Source organism: Hordeum vulgare, chromosome 7H (genome assembly GCF_904849725.1).
Source record: "Hordeum vulgare subsp. vulgare chromosome 7H, MorexV3_pseudomolecules_assembly, whole genome shotgun sequence".
Classification (NCBI taxonomy): Eukaryota; Viridiplantae; Streptophyta; class Magnoliopsida; order Poales; family Poaceae; genus Hordeum; species Hordeum vulgare.
In genome coordinates, this window is record NC_058524.1 from 179,723,603 (window position 1) to 179,745,005 (window position 21,403).

Here is a 21,403-nt window from a genome sequence, read left to right on the forward strand (position 1 = left end):
CCGAACCATGATGTTAAGGCTTCAGTCGATCCCGCTGTAGCTCCCTTTGTCCATCGGCATGTTATTTTGTCCGAGATTTGATTGTCGGTATCTCCATACCTAGTTCAATCTCGTACCGGCAAGTCCCTTTACTCGTTCTGTAATACAAGATCACGTGACTAACTCCTTAGTCACATTGCTTGCATGCTTCTTGTGATGTTGTATTACCGAGAGGTCCTAGAGATACCTCTCTGCTATACGGAGTGACAAATCCCATTGTCGATCCATGCCAACCGAACAGACACCCCGAAGATACCTGTAGAGCACCTTTATGATCACCGAGTTATGAAGTGACGTTTGATGCACACAAGGCATTCCTTCAGTGTCATGGAGTTGCATAATCTCTTGGTCTTAGGAACAGATACTTGACATGAAGAAAGCAGTAGCAATAAACTAAGTCATACAATTAAATGATATGCTTACGGTTGGGTCTTGTCCATGACATCATTCTCCTAATTATGTGATCCAATTATCAAATGACAACTCATGTCTATGGTTAGGAAACCTTAACCATCTTTGATCAACGAGCTAGTCTAGTAGAGGCTCACTAGGGACACAGTGTTGTTTATGTATCCACACATGTATCTAAGTTTCGAGTCAGTACAATTGTAACATGGATAGTAAATATTTATCATGAACAGGGAAATATGATAGTAACCAATTTATTATTCCCTTTAGGTATATTTCCAACACGAAGTAGGCGAGGAAGAACCCAACAGTATGACGAAGACCGACGCGGACGGTGGCGTGGCATGGCGTATACCACAGCACGTCGACGCACGAGGGACGATGGAGTGGACAGCGCGCTGCAATGCTACATCCCGAAGGGGCGGCGCAATGACAGCGCATGGGTGGGGGAGACGACGTTGAAGACCCTAGAGCAGCACCTTTGATCCCGTGTCACGGCGGTACAACCTGAAGAGGCGACGCAGCGGCGGCAGGAGGGTCATTGAAGCCGGGGGATGACCTCGGGGCTAAGGCGGGACAACGTGATGTGGCACCATGGCCTGAAGGGGCGACGCAGCGGCGGCACGCGAGTTAGGGCAGCCTGAGGAACGGCCTCGGGCGGCGGCGGAGACCGTGTGCCATGCTTGCTATGGAGTGATGGGGCAACGCAGCGGCAGCGCGAGGGGTCAGTGCATTCATGTGGATGACCTGGAGCGGACGACCTCGGGGCGATAGTAGAACGCAGACCGCGGCACTATGACCTGAAGGGGCGATGCAGTGGTAGCGCGTGGGTCGGTTTGACTGCGATGAGAACCATGGGACGACGGCACTGCGGCACGAACGGGCGACGCATTGGCAGCCCGATGCTCGACCGATGGAGGGGCGGAATGTACTCGGGGAAGATCTTCACATGACATGCAGAGGCGCGAGCAAGCGACTAGCAAGGTCGGTCACATGGCACGGATGGAGTAGAGCAGCGACCAGGTGATCAATCTGGCCGCTCATGAGGTCGGGGTCACCGGTCAGTGATGAGGTGGCTGAGCCATCAAGGCCACACGCGAACGGCGCGACATTGGAGCCGCCGGACAACCGAGCGGGGTGGAGGTGAGGCGATGCAGGATCCTGATCAGATGAGGAGGACGACGACCGACGTGAAGCCATGGGCGGGCAGACGCGCGGATAACGGCCGAGATGGGCAGCCGCATAGCACGAGGCCGCTCGGTCGATGAAGAGGCCGGGTTCGCGCCATTGGCTGCGACGGCCAGCGCAGGGCGACGGGCGGGCAGACGCACGGGAGAAGGCCATGATGGGCCCACGTGGTGCGCGAGGCCAGGGTCACGCCGTTCTCGGAGTAGAGGCGCGCGGTCGGTGGCGATGGGCGACGCAAAACCTATCTTAGATCGAAAAACCAAAAAGAAAACGCCGATCAAAGCAACCGATGGAAGAGAAGAAAAACTGGATCAAGAGATCGGTAAAAAGACTCTTTAGAGCAGCCGATCAACACGATCGGCGAAGGAACCCTAGGTCGGCACAGCCCCCGGTGACGGTCATGGAGGCCGACTGCCCCGGGGCGGGGCGGAGTGGAAGCGTCGGGCGACGTCTAGGGTTGGATCGGTTAGGCTAATACAGTGTTGGAAGGGAGAGAGAGATTTGTACGGAATACGATGGATGTTTTATTGAGCCTCATGGACGAGTATATATAGGAGTACACATTTGAAAGGCAAGAAGTCTCTCTTAAAGATAAGGTAGGAGACGGATTGCAAATCCTAGACTACAAAATAAATGTACACCAAATATAGCTTTAATAGAGAATTCATAAACCTAGGATTTGATAATTTGTGCCACTCCAACCACGAAATAGATAAAGTAGTCACTCCACTTACTTCAACTCACAAAAATGTGGTTAACAAATACTCCCCCGTCCCAAAATTCTCGTCTTAGATTTGTTTAGATATGAATGTATCTAGTCACGTTTTAGTATTTAGATACATTCATTTTTAGACAAATCTAAGACAAGAATTTTAAGACGAAGGGAGTACGATACAATATTTATAACATGATTCTTTCAATGGTGTTCATATAAATAGGGTATGCTCATATGTACACAAACGTGATAACATAATGTGTCGGCACAGTTTCTAAAAGATGTTCGTAAGGATAGAATACATGTACATGTATCAATAGAAGAAGTGAGTTCAAGTGTGTAAGTGTAAGTGTTTGCAGCATGGTCCGTGGCAACCAACCTAACTTCTCGGCGCATCATGCTTTGACGCGAAATAGTGGGTGGGTGCAAGTAGCACACAAGCACGCGTGCTGGAGGTTCATAGTCGTGCAAACTAGCTAACTGATCTGGTTCCACTTTTTTTTCTTTTGCGTCCCACTGGTTAGGCAGCCTAGCCTAAAGCAAAATACAGGAAGAAATGAACTAAATAATCCAGTCCAGTCTCCACGCAAAGAGTTTTTTCCTTTTTTGACATATCCACGCAAAGAGATTATTAAGGCATATGAGCGTGACGTTGGCGACGAAGCAAATAAAGTAGACGGATGAGTTGAAGCCAAGCGCGGCTTTGGAGCCTGCTGGGCCTTGGAACCCCGATACTGCAGCGCACGTGTTCTTCAAAAAATAAAAAGATACTGCAGCGCACGCGGGCAGGATTTTTTCACGATTTTGACCCATGAGATGAAAGTATTGCACGGAATGAACTCTGATTAAAACCATTTCACGATCTGACTTTTTTGAAACGCCAGAGCCCATGGCATTGCAAACGCACATAGAAACGTCAGTCTAATGTGGCGTTGCAGACCCACTCAAACGCCAGTCTAATGTGGCGTTGCAGACCCACTCAAACGCCAGTCTAATTTGGCATTGCAGGCCACGCGAGAAACGCCATGGTCCATGGCGTTTCAGCAGTACACATGTTACTGGCAGCATGTCGTGGGCTGGCTGGATGTCGTCGTTGCGTTCCATAGTGAGTCTGCAACGCCAGCACTGTTGGCGTTTCACAATGGGCCTGCAACGTCACATTAGACTGACGTTGCAAGAAAGAAAAAACGCCACGGTAGACAGGCGTGTCACTGTTGGACAGCAATGCCAGCACTGTTGGCGTTTCACAGTGGTCTGCAACGCCACTTTAGACTGACGTTGCAAAAAAGAAAAAACCCAACGGTAGACAGGCGTGTCACTGTAGGGCAGCAACGTCATGGTAGACAGACGTTGTATAGTGGGGCAGCAAAGCCACGGCTTGTGGCGTTTCTAAAAGGGTCAGATCGTGAAATGCTTTCAAATCTGGTTTATTTTATGTTCATGTTTAGAAAAAAAGTTAAAACAGTGAAAAAATCCACGCGGGCAGGGGTGTCGGTTGCCAGGTCACACGCCTGTGTGCTACTAGTAGTTTATTCGATCCTGAGCTAGCCAACGTCTTGTCTCGCGCACCGACGGACGCAGCCTCCGTCTGCCACTAGAGCAGCTGCATTTCATTATATACAGTTACACGAAGAAAAATACTTACGAATCCTTTCTATCCATATTTTAAGCGCTCCGCACCACAACTTCGAAAGCAAAGCTCACGGAGCTGTAGTTCAAAATAAAAAAGCTGAAGTTTAGCAACTTCAAAGATTCCGAGAGCTGATGAATTATCGAACAGGACCTAAGTATCGTTTATTAAGTTACAATTTTACATTGGAGTTTGCATTAAATCGGCGACACTTGATATAGAACGAAGGAAGTACATCTTACGGCTGAAGTTGGTTGATTGCCCACTAGCTAATTCAACGGATGTGTTGTGTATGATGTTTAACAAGAAGCAAAAGTAGATTGAGGACAGGGCCGGGCTAGCGAAATTCCGGGCCTGTGCCAATCTTTAAAATAGGGTCTACCTCATTGCAAAATATATTCTTCTTTATCGCTTAACAATTGTAATTTTTAAATACGATGTCGCTTAGCAAAATATAGCGTATTAGTTTCTAAGAAAATATAGGGTATTAGTTTCTAAGAAAATATAGTGCCTTCTTCGTCAAAGCTGAACTGAACTCAATATGATTTTATCCAAAAAAAATTAGTTTGATTTTTTAAAAAACAAGGTTGCTATAGACTTACTCATATGTACAGTGTTTTTTCAGTTAGTGATACTTCTAAGAAAATAGTACTAAAAGTAAAATCAACTAGTTATACAGGGTCTTACAGACCGACTAGTGTAGGGTAAATTAGATGGGAATGATACACAAAAGAAAAATGATGGGTTTTGTTTGCATTAGAAAAAACTGCTACAGACTAGGAACTGATAGACTTTTGAAAAAATTGATTCGTAAACGATGGACTACAGTTTCTATCGAATGAGATGGGCATGAGTACGTTTTAATTAATTAATAACATGGGCTTGAGATTACCATGAACTAGGCTGTGACTTGCCGGAAGATCTGCCGGCGGCAGCGGACAAGACGTTGCGCTAGTAGCGTCGGTGGTGCCTCCATGACCTACTCCCATGCAGGCTGCAAGGTCTCAGCCGGAACAACGATTGAAAAAGGGCAAGGTCGAGTGGCGGCCGCCATAAACTATTTTTGCTTGGATGAAGAAGATCGTGTGTTGATTGACGAACATGCGAAGAGACGTTGCGGCACTGGATCCATTCGTCTTTGCTGGGACGACCAAGCAGTCACGCATACCTAGGAGCGCAGGCCCTCCATACGGGATCGATGGGCCTATACCTATGAACTAGGGAAATTCGGGCTCCTTCGACCTGAAGGCCCTGTGCGGCCGCACCAGTTGCACGCCCGTGTGCCCGGGCCTGCTCGAGGGGTAAATATAAAGTAACAGACATAATTAAACAATGTGCTTGGAATTTATAGTCTTTTATCTTCTTTTCTATAGGGTTCCTTTCTCTTTACTTTTTAGGAGACATGGTCTTCTGCCTTGGGTTTATAATGGACAAGGAAAAAAGACAATATGAGCATCTCCAACAGATGTGTTAAATAAGCCGCGCGTTGGATAAAACGGCTATATAGCACGCATGTGATTAAAATAGTGTTTCAACAGCCGTACTATAACCCTGCGCCCGGTAAACAAGTGCACAAAATATCCAACGCGCTAGACGCTGGACAACGAACAATTGTGCACAAAAATTCTGCAACACCTAAAAAAGCAACCACCCTCACTCGTGCGCTAAAACACTATTTCAACACTGTAAAATAATTAATATGCTGCGTTACCGCGCGTTTATTGAAGATGATCTAAGAAAGTTTTATATAGGTTATGGCCTAACCCGTGAAAATCAAAACCAGATCCCAATTGCGAAGAACAAAGGCCAGGACTGCTTGTCCGGGCGCGGCTACGTCAGGGACCTCCTATTGGACGCATTCTGTGTCCAATAGGATACCTTCGTACAGGCAAGCCACTGGGCTGCCGACGGTCGCAAGGCGACCGGGCTAGCCCAGGTAACCAGCTCGGTTTTTTTGCTTTTTATTTATTTATTTTCGTTTTTCCTTTTTTTTGTCTTATGCTTTTTTATTTTATGTTTCTCTTTCTCTTTTTTGTACAGGTTTTATGTTTTGAAATTTTTTGAGTTTCTGAAACTTAATTAGCTGTTGTATTTACAGAAATATTTATAAATGGATTTTTTTGAATTTCCAAAGAATTAACAAAAACACAATCAATTTGAAAACAGAAGCATTTTAAATCATAGAAAAAAATTTATAAAGTACATTTTTAAATATTTGTAAACAATTTTAGAAGCAGGAACATTTTTTTAACTTATGTATACTTTTTAAAACATGAACTTGAACTTGCGTACATTTTTCAAAAAGGTAAAAATATTTTAGAAAATGATGAACATTTTATAAAAATCCTTAACATTTTTAAATCAAGAACATTTTTATTATTGGTGAATAAATTTGAACAACTTTTCAATTGTTGAACAAAATTTTAAAGAAGAGAAATATTTTACGTAAAACAAGAACATTTTTTATAAAAGTGTGAAAATAAGAACATTTTTAAATCATTCGACCAATATATGAAAACAATAAAAAAATATGTAAACAATTTTTTAAGTGGGAATATTTTTTCAACTTATGTACACTTTTTGAAACACAGACATTTTTTGTACTGACGTACACTTTTTGAAAAGACAAATATTTTTTAGAAAAAGAAGAACAATTTTTAAAGTTCCCAAACATTTTCAAATCATGAACATTTTTAGAATTGGTGAAAAAATTAGAACAGGTATTTTAAAAGAGAGACAATTTTCGTATAACAGTAACATTTTTTATAAAACTGTGAAAACACAATTGGTTTTTAAAAAATTTGACAAATTTATGAATAAATAAACATTTTAAAAAAAAATTAAACACTTTTCGAAGCGGAAACATTTTTTCAACTTATGTACAACTTTTGAAACCTGAACATTTTTTGAACTTACGTGCATTTTTTAATAGGTAAATATATTTTGGAAAACGAAAAACATTTTTAGAATTGGTTAAAAAATTTGATCAACTTTTTAATTAGTCGTCAAAATTCGAAAAAGAGAAACATTTTACGTAAAATAGGAACATTTTTTATAAAAGTGTGAAAATCGACCAATTGATAAAAAAAGAAAGAACATTTTTTGAAATTGGTAAACAATTTCGAAGCGGGATCATTTTTTCAACTTATGTACACTTTTTGAAACACGGGCATTTTTTGCATTTACGTACACTCTTTGAAAAGGCAAATATTTTTAGAAAAACAAGAACAATTTTTAAAATTCACAAACATTTCCAAATCATGAACATTTCTATAATTTGCGAACAAAATTGGAACAAGTTTTCAATTTTTGTACAAAATAAAAAAAACATTTTTCATATAACTGTAATATTTTTTTGTAAAAATGCGGAAACAAGAGCATTTTTTGAAAATTGTGAACAATTTGTGAAAAAGGAACATTTTCTGAATTTTGTAATGAAATTTTGAAATGGGAACAATATTCAACTTATGTACACTTTTTGAAACACAAACATTTTTTGAACTGACGTACATTTTTTGAAAAGGAAAACATATTTAGAAAATGAAGAATATTTTTAGATTTCACGAACATTTTCAAATCATGAACATTTTAAGAATTGGTGAACAAAATTTGAATTTTTCTGAATTTGTGAACAAAAATTATAGAAGAGAAACATTTTTATTAAAACAGGAACATTTTTCATAAAAAATTTAAAGCAAGTACTTTTTTTTAAAATGCAGACCAATTTATGAAAACAAACATTTTTTGAAAATACCTGCAGTTTTTTTAATAAGAGAACAATTTTTGAAAGACGAACACTTTTAAAATAAACACATTTTGAAAAAAGTAAAACTTGTTACGAATTAAAGCAAAGAAAAAAGGAAAAGCAAAAATAATATTTTTGAAAAATACAGCAATTATCTAAAATCGCGAACAATTTTTTAAAATCCCGAACATTTTTTGAAGTTACGAATGTTTTTATTTGAAATTTAGAACATTTATATAAAAGCAAAAACATTTTCTGAATTTCAAAAACAATTTTCAGACATGAACTTAGTTTAAAAATAAACATAGAGAAAAAGAAAAAAAGAAACAGAAATAGAAACAGAAAAACGAAAAAGCAGGAAAAAATTAAACATAAATAAGGACAAAAAAAGCAAAAAACGAAAGTGCCTGCAGAGGAAGATGGGCCGGCGCTGTTGATCTTGCCCTGTGCGTTTGCCCGACTATTTGAGGCAAGAAGCGTCAAATAGGGCTTTCCGCTATGTCTGGCATGTAGCGAGAAGGTGCATTAGCTATTTCTCGGCCGTTGCTAGACTTAAATAGCCTCGCTTCTAGCATAATAACATATTTCCTAAAATAGTATGTTTTACTGTTTCCTAAAATAGTACGTAAAACATATTTTCTAAAACATGTACTCTGTAACATCCCAATTTTCCTAATTAGAAATGTTCTACAAATGTAGGTAAGCATCTATGCATTTTGTTTGCAATAAAGTCTTGCATTTGAATTCCTTCAACTTTTTACTTTTGCTTTCTATTTTCTTCCCACGAGAAATGCCCCGAGAAAATTCTTGCAAGCAAGAAAGAGCGAAGGAAAATGATCCTCCAAAATTAGGGACACTTTTGAGAATATTTGAGCCAAGAAAAACCAGAGTTTATGGAGAAAATAATTGCAAAAAGAAAATAAAGCCTTTAGAGGTTTTTCTGAAAAAAAAATTTAAAAAGTTTTTATTTTAGTCTTGGAAAAATGTTAAACGAGTAGGAAATTTTTTTCTGAAAATTTTGTTATATAATACCCTATATTAATTATTTTTACTCGTTTCCTTTTTATTCCTTTTAGCTTGTGCTTTATTAAAAAGGCTAAAACGGGAATTTTTTTTAAAAAAAGGAAGGCACCTCAGCGCTTTATAGCGCTATCGGGCCGAATCCCAGCCGAGCCGGATCCGATCTGGATCCAGATCGGCCAACCGTTCCCCTTGCCCCTTCTCTCCTCTCCCTGCCAGCCTAGCCCCACCGCCGACCGAAGCTCCCCTCGGTCTCCTCCTACCTTTCCTCCCCTCTCCTTCCTTACCTCACCGGATTCTCGCCGGATCTTACCCGATCCCCTACCGCCTGAGAGCCCCCCCCCCGAGGCCGCCTATATAAGCGTCGCACCCCGTTCCACCCCCACGCCGCCCTGCCCGAGCCCCACGCCGCCCCCTCGCACGTCGCTGGAGCACGACCGGAGCCGAAGCTCCCTGCCTCTCCCCTGCTCGCCTGGGCACTACATCGCCTCGCCTTTGTCACCAGAGGAGCCGGAGGAACACCGCCATCGCCTGGGCCCCCTTCCCCGCCGCCCCGACCTCCGCAGCGACGCCCACGAGCACGCCACCTTCCTGCTCGCCGGAGTGAGCTCCGGCAGACCAACCCCCTGTGAGTTCATCCGCCACAACCTCTCTGAGCCGTTAGATCTAGAACCGACGACGTATATTAGAAGTAGGGATACCCTTTCGGTTCTTTTAAAAGAACCGGCGGTTCTCTTATTTAATTTGTTAGCCGACTCAGATTTGTTAAATTCCGGCCGTTTGCTAGAATCACCGCAGCACTCACCCCCCCCCCTTAGCCAATCAGAGCACGCCACATACCCCCCCCCCCCGCATTGACTAGTTAGTTCTTTGTATTTTTTCTGTTTTATTCAAAAACAGAGAAAGTTGTAATCTTGTTTCCCCTATAACTTTTGATCTATAGATCCAATGAGATTGATTCTTTTTCCAGTAGATCACAAATTTTCTGTAGTTTTTAAAAACATATAATTTGTATATGTTTGAAATTTTGAAATTTGAATTAGATCAGATTTAGTTTAAACCTTGTTTTGCTTATTCCAGGAGTTTAAAAATGATTTTTATTTGATTCTTTATGCTACTGCTTCCTAGTGATTATATCTTACTGTGGTATAAGTTTCAAATTTTTTTAAATATTTTACTTGGGGTTTTGACAGGAACAAGTTTCTGCCTTAGTGACGTGTAGTGAATTCTTTCACTTAGACCATAGCTACTTATTACTTGTGATGTTATTTTTACTTGTTGATTGATTGTAGTGCTTATGGTGTGTATTTGTTTGCATCGGTAGATCACCCGGAGTGCGAAGCTTGTTACTTAGAAGCGCTCGATCAAGATAACTATCATCAAGGCAAGTCATTTTGATCATACTATCTCCTATGTTTTTCTATGCATGGTAGTTTCACCTTTCTTTGCCCAATTGCATGCTGAGTAGGTACTTGGAAATTTTAGTATAGGTTGTAGTATCATGTGGTAGGCACACAACAAACCCCGATACTTGGCCCGGGACGACAATTTCATATTGCTATGCTTGAGTAGACGGGACTTTGGTTGAGTGCATAACACGAGTGATGCGAGGATGATTAAATAACCAAGACCGGTTAAGTCAAGATTTTCAAGACCTCGTGATGCAATGCAACTCTGGGTGAAGGACGGTTGATCGGCTCCCTGGAGAAACCAGTGGATGACCCGGGATGCTAAAGACGGCCATGACATCTTGCGGAAAGCTTCACCCAGGCTCGAAGAGACGGACGGAGGCTTCAAGACCCAAGGCTTACCTGCACAGCCACAAGTCATTATGGGCTCTGGCTTGGTTGGACAACGTGGCGACTCTGGACAGGCGGTGCTAGCAGATGTAGAAGAACGGTAGGAATGGATGGGCACCGACAGGGATTCAGAGGGACCCGTTGAAAGACCATGTTTTGATCATCCGGTCTTCAAACACCCTGAAGTGCGAGGACATACTCGGAGGCAATCAAATCTTGTGGGGAACGTGTGCAAAACTCTGCAGAGTGCCCAAACCTAATCGATTAGCCGTGTCCACGGTCATCGACAACTTGAGCCGAAGGCATTGAAATTCCCCTGAACTCTCGACACAACTTAATAATGATGTGGGTATTAACAACAACTCGGGTACGAGAATTGGTTGGTGGAACCATCTCGTTAACAACCAACAATGTAGTAATATTTTGCTTTTCAGCCCCTCTTGTTGTAGGAGAAAATTGGCTTTATGCAAAACCTATAGCCCCACCTGCCAAATATGCATGTAGAGATAGTTGATTATTATTTTTTCCCTCTCTTTGATGACTTGCCGGCATATTCCATATGCTGACCTACACGGGTGCAACGTATCATGTTGCAGAGTACTTTTCCGACCAGGAGTGAGGCTACGATCTACGCTCAACGACATGCCCTGGAGTCGGATGGACTCGTCTACCTGATGCTTCCGCTAGTCTTCGTTAGATATCTCATGAGATGGCCTTCAACCACTTTATTGTAATTCATTATTGTAATAAAGTACTCGTTATGAGATTTCGATTAATAAAGCTGTGTGATTGAACTCTTGATATATACATTGACGTACTGAGTGTGTACCAGCATGATCTTGGGATGGTACGGAAACACCAGAGGCTTGACTCATTTTGAGTCGGGTCGCTACAGAAGTGGTATTCACAGCACACGCTGACCGTAGGATGTAACCTCTAGGAATGGAAAAGCCTTAGGAAGAAAACTATTTTTTTATGTCTATAAATCCTCTATTTCCTCTTCTGATCATTTCTGACTTCTCTCTGATTTTCCAATGTTTTAGATGGCCACCTTCATCCCCGTTAAGTTCACGGAGTTTTGCCAGCCCGACGCCACTATGCCTTTCGGAAAGGAGCTGATACAGATCACCAAGGACTTGAGGATTGCTCTGCCGACTATCACAGGGAAGCCGACTTTGTCTTACCCGGAGGATTCACGCTACAGGGTTGAGGTGCACGTTCCCGGAAGGACATTCGAGCCGCGCACTGAGCCGGTGGATTTCAAGTTCATCGCACCCAACTGGATTCTCGGAAGGGCCATGGCGGTCCATTGTGCACTCGGACGTATCAAGGAAGTGTACAGAGGCGGCCCTATTTCACCGGACCTATTCACGGTATCCCGGAGAAGAGAAGATGGAGAAATCATCTCAAGCAAGACCAAGGACGCTCTCCTGTCCTATGCCCAGACCTTGGAGAAACACAGCGGAACTCTGGAGCATCGTGTGATCAAGGACGCCAGGAAGATCAAGCAATTGTCGCTCCGCGAACTCGAACTCGAAGAAGCAGCCCGGGAAGCCTACTATGAGCACGAATTGGAGGTGAAGGACTTTGTGGAGAGGATCGAGAAGCTGAAGACTCGAGTTGCATACCTGGAGGAGGAACTGGACATGGGCGAGAACCTTCATCCCGAAGGTGACGTAGCCCTCTTGATCAGCAATGACGAGGACTATGAAGAAAGCTCCACCGAAGGACCCACCACCATTCTTTTCTGAGGAGGACACTTAGACTAGACCACCAAATTTATCTTATCGTTAAACGTTTAGGCCGATGTTTAGGTTATCGAATTTTGTATCCCCGTGTGTGAACCTTTGGTGATGGTATTGAATAAAATGTGTGGTGTGATACTTGTTTGTTACATTTCATATGGGTAGTGTAATTACTCTTAGACCATTGTTCTATGCTAATCTCACCCCTCTACAAACATCAGATGCCTCCGAGACGTGCCCCTACTTCCAACTTTCCACCGGAACTCACCTAGTTGATTCAGCAACAGAATACCCTGATGCAGCTGATCATCCAGAACCAGAACAATAACAACAACCATCATCCACCCCAGGCCGACAATCTCACCCGTTTCCTGAGGTTGAACCCTCCGACTTTCTCCAGCAGCATTGAGCCCATTGTGGCAGATGATTGGCTCCGCAAGATGGAGCGGGAACTTATCACTGCTGGTTGTACTGAAGCTGAGAAGGTGCGATTTGCCGCGCATCAACTTGAAGGCCCTGCAACTGCATGGTGGGAGAACTACACCACCACATACCCCATTGCTGGAGTCACTTGGGAGTAGTTCAAGCAAGCCTTCCGTACCGCACATGTCTCAGCTGGTGCAACGAGTCTGAAGAAGCGTGAGTTTCGCAACTTACGCCAGGGAAATCGCTCGGTGGCTCAGTATGTCGATGAATTCAGCATGCTCGCCCGTTATGCACCTGGAGATGTGGCCGATGATGCGGCCAAGCAGGAAAAGTTCTTGGAGGGACTCAATGACGAGCTGAGCATTCAGCTGACTGTAGCCAACTTCAACAACTACCAGGAGCTGGTAGATAAGGCTCTCATCTTGGAGGGGAAACACCAGCAGATGGAGAACCGCAAGCAGAAGTATGGCAATGGAAAGTTCAACTCCGGCACTCAGCAGAAGCCTCGCTACACCCCCTATTCAGGGAATACCGGGACTGGATCCGGTAAGTTTGGAGGACACGTCCAGCATAACCACCCAGTGCACAACCATGGAGGCCACAACCATGGAGGAAATGGGAACCACCGCAACAACAGCAACTTCAAGAATGGCGGTACTGGCACTCAGCATCATTCAGCCCCAGCTCAGAAGGATCTGAATCACATCACCTGCTTCAAGTGTCAGAAGACGGGACACTATGCCACTGAATGTCCCCAGAACAATTAGGGAAATGGAAACGGCAACGCCAACTCTGCAGCAAAGAAGCCCAATCCTTTTCCTCGAGCTCAGGTGAATCACATTGATGTTGAAGAGGTCTATGATCACCCCGATACTGTGGTTGGTAAGTTTTTGCTAAATTCACGTCCAGTATTGGTACTTTTTGATTCCGGTGCAACGCATTCATTCATATCAAGGGTGGTTGTGGAAAGTATAGTTTGCCAACTAGAACCCTCAGCCAGCCTATTAAGGTCAGTTCCCCAGGAGGCACGATGACAGCCGGGATAGGATGTCATGCTTTGAGTCTCAACATCGGGAACCATAATTTTCCCACCGACCTCATCGTATTAGAGTCCCAGGGATTGAATGTAATCCTAGGCATGGATTGGTTGGCCAAGTATGAAGGGAATATTGATTGTGCCCTTAAGTCTATTTTGCTCACCACCCCCGAGCAAAAGCGGATTAAGTACGTGTCTCAGCACCCGACACGGAGTAAACGAGTAAACTCTCTCACGGGAGTAGTCCAGGAGGAAGTACCGATTGTACAGGAATACCCAAATGTATTTCCGGAGGAATTGCCGGGCATGCCACCTGATAGAGAGATTGAGTTCCTGATTGAGATATTACCCGGAACAGCCCCGATATCCAAGAGACCCTATCGGATGCCCGCAAATGACTTGGTAGAAATCAAGAAGCAAATTAAGGAGTTGTTGGACAAAGGGTATATTCGCCCAAGTTCTTCACCTTGGGGAGCCCCAGTGCTCTTGGTTGAAAAGAAGGATAAGTCCTTGAGAATGGTTGTCGATTATCGTGCATTGAACGAGGTGACCATCAAGAACAAGTACCCCTTGCCGATGATCAATGATCTGTTTGACCAGTTAGTTGGAGCCCGAATATTCTCCAAGATCGATCTTCGATCCGGGTATCATCAGTTAAAGATTCATGAACAGGATATACCCAAGACAGCCTTCACCACTCGGTACGGCTTGTATGAGTACACGGTCATGTCATTTGGACTGACTAATGCTCCAGCATATTTTATGAATCTGATGAACAAGGTATTTATGGAATACTTGGACAAGTTTGCCGTGGTGTTCATCGATGACATACTGATATTCTCCAAGAACGAAGAGGAACACAAGGAACATCTGCGTCTAGTTCTGGAGAAACTTCGAGAGCATAAGTTGTATGCAAAGTTTAGCAAATGTGAGTTTTGGTTGAAGGAAGTCGGATTCCTCGGACACGTCATCTCAGGAGAAGGAATAGCAGTGGACCCTGCCAAGGTCGCAGCAGTCACCGAATGGGTAGCACCCACGTCAGTCAAGGAGATCCGCAGTTTCCTCGGACTTGCCGTATATTACCGGAGGTTCATTGAGAATTTCTCAAAGATCGCCAAGCCCATGACAGAGTTGTTGAAGAAGGAGTCCAAGTATGTTTGGACCGAGGAATGTGAAACCAGTTTTCAAGAGTTGAAGAAACGTCTGGTTACAGCCCCAGTGCTGATATTGCCGAACATTCGGAAGGATTTCCAGGTTTACTGTGACGCTTCTCGTCAAGGACTCATAGGAGTGCTCATGCAAGAAGGTAAAGTTGTAGCCTATGCATCCAGACAGCTCAGACCCCATGAGTTGAATTATGCCACGCATGACTTGGAACTAGCAGCCGTAGTGCATGCTCTCAAGACCTGGAGACATTTCCTGATCGGAAATAGTTGTGATGTTTACACTGATCACAAGATCCTGAAATATATCTTCACGCAGAAGGAGTTGAACCTCAGACAGAGGCGATGGCTAGAGTTGATCAAGGACTATGACATGAGACTGCATTATCACCCAGGCAAGGCAAATGTTGTAGCCGATGCGTTGAGCCGCAAGAGTTATGTGAACACACTCATAGCAGGAGGGTTACCCCAGGAGTTAGCCGATGACCCCCGAGAGCTCAAATTGGAAATAGTTCCAAGAGGATTTGTTGCCACACTAGAAATTCAGTCCACTTTGAAAGAGAAGATCCGCGAGGCACAGAAATCATACAAGGAGATAGCTGAGATTAAGCAGAAAATGAAAGACGGGAAGGCTAAAGGTTTTCGTGAGGATGAACACGGAACTTTATGGTTTGAGGATCGCATTTATGTGCCCAATGATCCCGAACTCAGGAAGTTGATACTTCAGGAGGCCCATGATTCCCCGTACTCGATACACCCCGGCAACAACAAGATGTATCTGGATCTAAAAGAAAGTTTCTGGTGGATAGGAATGAAGAAAGACATTGCCGAGTTTGTAGCAATATGCGATGTTTGTCAGTGAGTAAAAGCCGAACATCAGAAGCCAGCAGGTTTGCTTCAACCTCTGCCGATACCCGAGTGGAAATGGGAAAAGCTTGGTATGGACTTCATCACAGGATTACCCAGGACCCGTTCTGGCTATGATTCTATTTGGGTTGTGGTCGATCGTTTGACCAAGGTAGCTCACTTCATTCCTGTGAAGACTACTTACACGAGTGCCAAGCTGGCCAAGATATATATGACCAGGATCGTATGTCTGCATGGAGTACCGAAGAGCATTGTGTCAGATAGAGGGACTCAGTCCACGTCAAATTTTTGGCACCAACTGCATGAAACCTTGGGAACGAGATTGGAGTTCAGTACAACTTTTCACCCAGAGACAGATGGACAGACCGAGAGAGTCAATCAGATTCTGGAGGACATGTTGAGAGCTTGCGCACTAGACTATGGGTCTAGTTGGGATGACAATTTGCCTTATGCCGAGTTCTCATACAACAACAGCTACCAGACCAGTCTGAAGATGGCCCCTTTCGAAGCTCTATACGGAAGGAGGTGCAGAACACCGTTGACGTGGGATGGAGTTGGAGACCGACAACTTTTCGGTCCCGACCTTATCCGAGATTCTGAAGAGAAGGTCAAGCTAATTCGTGACCGACTCAAGATATCTCAGTCCAGGCAGAAAAGTTATGCTGACAGCAAACGCAAGGAAGTAACATACGAAGTGGGAGACCGAGCATATCTTCGGGTGTCTCCACTCCGAGGAATCAAGAGATTTGGTGTGAAAGGAAAGTTAGCACCCCGATTCATTGCCCCCTACAAAATTCTTGAACGTAGAGGTGAAGTCGCATATAAACTGGAACTGCCGGAAGGATTGTCCGGAGTTCATGATGTCTTCCATGTTTCCCAGTTGAAGAAATGCCACACTAAGATGGCTGATGTTCCGTTGAGAGATACAGTGCCCCTAGAGGCCATACAGCTTGACAGTGATCTGACGTATGAGGAGAAACCCGTCAGGATTCTCGAGACCGCCAACAAAGTTACTGTTGGAATTATGCCCTAGAGGCAATAATAAATATAGTTATTATTATAATTCCTGTATCAAGATAATCGTTTATTATCCATGCTATAATTGTATTGAATGAAGACTTATATACATGTGTGGATACATAGACAAAACACTGTCCCTAGCAAGCCTCTAGTTGGCTAGCCAGTTGATCAAAGATAGTCAGGGTCTTCTGATTATGAACAAGGTGTTGTTGCTTGATAACTGGATCACGTCATTAGGAGAATCACGTGATGGACTAGACCCAAACTAATAGACGTAGCATGTTTATCGTGTCATTTTGTTGCTACTGTTTTCTGCGTGTCAAGTATTTGTTCCTATGACCATGAGATCATATAACTCACTGACATCGGAGGAATGCTTTGTGTGTATCAAACGTCGCAACGTAACTGGGTGACTATAAAGATGCTCTACGGGTATCTCCGAAGGTGTTAGTTGAGTTAGTATGGATCGAGACTGGGATTTGTCACTCCGTGTGACGGAGAGGTATCTCGGGGCCCACTCGGTAATACAACATCACACACAAGCCTTGCAAGCAATGTGACTTAGTGTAAGTTGCGGGATCTTGTATTACGGAACGAGTAAAGAGACTTGCCGGTAAACGAGATTGAAATAGGTATGCGGATACTGACGATCGAATCTCGGGCAAGTAACATACCGAAGGACAAAGGGAACGTCATACGGGATTATATAAATCCTTGGCACTAAGGTTCAAACGATAAGATCTTCGTAAAATATGTAGGATCCAATATGGGCATCCAGGTCCCGCTATTGGATATTGACAGAGGAGTCACTCGGGTCATGTCTACATAGTTCTCGAACCCGCAGGGTCTGCACACTTAAGGTTCGACGTTGTTTTATGCGTATTTGAGTTCTATGGTTGGTTACCGAATGTTGTTCGGAGTCCCGGATGAGATCACAGACGTCACGAGGGTTTCCGGAATGGTCCGGAAGATTGATATATAGGATGACCTCATTTGATTACCGGAAGGTTTTCAGAGTTACCGGGAATGTACCGGGAATGACGAATGGGTTCCGGGTGTTCACCGGGGGGGGGGGGCAACCCACCCCGGGGAAGCCCATAGGCCTTGGGGGTGGCGCACCAGCCCTTAGTGGGCTGGTGGGACAGCCCAAGAAGGCCCTATGCGCCATAGGAAGAAAATCAAAGAGAAAAAAAAGAGGAGGTGGGAAAAAAGGGGGAAGGACTCCTCCTTCCAAACCTAGTTGGATTCGGTTTGGAAGGGGAGGACTCCCCCCTTGGCTCGGCCGAACCCCTTGGGGGTCCTTGGACCCCAAGGCAAGGCTCCCCCTCTTCCCCCTATATATACGGAGATTTTAGGGCTGATTTGAGACAACTTTGCCACGACAGCCCGACCACATATCTCCACGGTTTTACCTCTAGATCGCGTTTCTGCGGAGCTCGGGCGGAGCCCTGCCGAGATAAGATCATCACCAACCTCCAAAGCGCCGTCACGCTGCCGGAGAACTCATCTACCTCTCCGTCTCTCTTGCTGGATCAAGAAGGCCGAGATCATCGTCGAGCTGTACGTGTGCTGAACGCGGAGGTGCCGTCCGTTCGGCAGTAGATCGTGGGACTGATCGTGGGACGGTTCGCGGGGCGGATCGAGGGACGTGAGGACGTTCCACTACATCAACCGCGTTTCTTAACGCTTCTTCTGTGTGATCTACAAGGGTACGTAGATCGGAAATCCCCTCTCGTAGATGGACATCACCATGATAGGTCTTCGTGCGCGTAGGAAAATTTTTGTTTCCCATGCGACGTTCTCCAACAGTTACCCGCAGCAAGATCATCAAGTTCTGCAAGGTGTTGTGGAGCCACCACACCGAGGAAGAAGCCACCTGGGAACGAGAAGAGGATCTTCGTCGAGACCACCCGCACCTATTTTCTAGCCAACCCGAATCTCGAGGGTGAGATTCATCTTAAGGTGGGTAGGTTTGTAACATCCCAATTTTCCTAATTGGGAATGTTCTACAAATGTAGCTAAGCATCTATGCATTTTGTTTGCAATAAAGTCTTGCATTTGAATTCCTTCAACTTTTTACTTTTGCTTTCTATTTTCTTCCCACGAGAAATGCCCCGACAAAATTCTTGCAAGCAAGAAAGAGCGGAGGAAAATGACCCTCCAAAATCACGGGCACTTTTGAGAATATTTGAGCCAAGAAAAACCAGAGTTTATGGAGAAAATAATTGCAAAAAGAAAATAAAGCCTTTAGAGGTTTTTCTGAAAAAAAAACATTTTTAAAAAGTTTTATTTTGGTCTTGGAAAAATGTTAAACGAGTAGGAATTTGTTTTCTGAAAATTTTGGTATATAATACCCTATATTAATTATTTTTATTTGTTTCCTTTTTATTCCTTTTAGCTTCTGTTTTATTAAAAAGGCTAAAACGGGAAAAATTTTAAAAAAAAGGAAGGCGCCTGAGCGCTTTATAGCGCTATCGGGCCGAATCCCAGCCCAGCCGGATCCGATCTGGATCCAGATCGGCCAACCGTTCCCCTTGCCCCTTCTCTCCTCTCCCTGCCAGCCTAGCCCCACCGCCGACCGAAGCTCCCCTCGGTCTCCTCCTACCTTTCCTCCTCTCTCCTTCCTTACCTCACCGGATCCTTGCCGGATCTCCCCCGATCCCCTACCGCTTGAGAGCCCCCCCGAGGCCGCCTATATAAGCCCCGTAGCCCTGCCTCCCCTCGCCCCGTTCCACCCCCACGCCGCCCTGCCCGAGCCCCACGCCGCCCCCTCGCACGTCGCCGGAGCACGGCCGGAACCGAAGCTCCCTGCCTCTCCCCTGCTCGCCTGGGCACTCCATCGCCTCGCCTTAGTCACCACAGGAGCCGGAGGAACACCGCCACCGCCTGGGCCCCCTTCCCCGCCGCCCCGACCTCCGCAGCGACGCCCACGAGCACGCCACCTTCCTTCTCGCCGGAGTGAGCTCCGGCAGACCAACCCCCTGTGAGTTCATCCGCCACAACCTCTCTGAGCCGTTAGATCTAGAACCGACGACGTAGATTAGAAGTAGGGATACCCCTTCGGTTCTTTTAAAAGAACCGACGGTTCTGTTATTTAATTAGTTAGCCGACTCAGATTTGTTAAATTCCGGCCGTTTGCTAGAATCACCACAGCACTCACCCCCCTTAGCCAATCTGAGCACGCCACATACCCCCCGGTTGACTAGTTAGTTCTCTGTTTTTTTCTGTTTAATTCAAAAGCAGAGAAAGTTGTAATCTTGTTTCCCCTATAACTTTTGATCTAGAGATCCAATGAGATTGATTCTTTTTCCAGTAGATCACAAATTTTCTGTAGTTTGTAAAAACATATAATTTGTCTATGTTTGAAATTTTCAAATTTGAATTAGATCAGATTTAGTTTAAACCTTGTGTTGCTTATTCCAGGAGTTTAAAAATGATTTTTTTGATTCTTTTTGCTAGTGCTTCCTAGTGATTATATCTTACTGTGGTATACATTTCAATTTTTTAAATATTTTACTTAGGGTTTTAACAGAAACACGTTTCTGCCTTAGTGACGTGTAGTGAATTCTTTCACTTAGACCATAGCTACTTATTACTTGTGATGTTATTTTTACTTGTTGATTGATTGTAGTGCTTATGGTGTGTATTTGTTTGTATCGGTAGATCACCCGGAGTGCGAAGCTTGTTACTTAGAAGCGCTCGATCAAGACAACTATCATCAAGGCAAGTCATTTTGATCATACTATCTCCTATGTTTTTCTATGCATGGTAGTTTCACCTTTCTTTGCCCAATTGCATGCTGAGTAGGTACTTGGAAATTTCAGTATAGGTTGTAGTATCATGTGGTAGGCACACAACAAACCCCGATACTTGGCCCGGGACGACAATTTCATATTGCTATGCTTGAGTAGACGGGACTTTGGTTGAGTGCATAACACGAGTGATGCGAGGATGATTGAATAACCAAGACCGGTTAAGTCAAGATTTTCAAGACCTCGTGATGCAATGCAACTCTGGGTGAAGGACGGTTGATCGGCTCTCTGGAGAAACCAGTGGATGACCCGGGATGCTAGAGACGGCCATGACATCTTGCGGAAAGCTTCACCCAGGATCGAAGAGATGGATGGAGGCTTCAAGACCCAAGGCTTACCTGCACAGCCACAAGTCATTATGGGCTCCGGCTTGGTTGGACAACGCGGCGGCTCTGGACAGGCGGTGCTAGCAGATGTAGAAGAACGGTAGAAATGGATGGGCACCGACAGGGATTCAGAGGGACCCGTTGAAAGACCATGTTTTGATCATCCGGTCTTCAAACACCCTGAAGTGCGAGGACATACTCGGAGACGATCAAATCTTGTGGGGAACGTGTGCAAAACTCTGCAGAGTGCCCAAACCTAATCGATTAGCCGTGTCCACGGTCATGGACAACTTGAGCCAAAGGCATTGAAATTCCCGTGAACTCTCGACACAACTTAATAATGATGTGGGTATTAACAACAACTCGGGTACGAGAATTGGTTGGTGGAACCATCTCGTTAACAACCAACAATGTAGTAATATTTTGCTTTTCAGCCCCTCTTGTTGTAGGAGAAAATTGGCTTT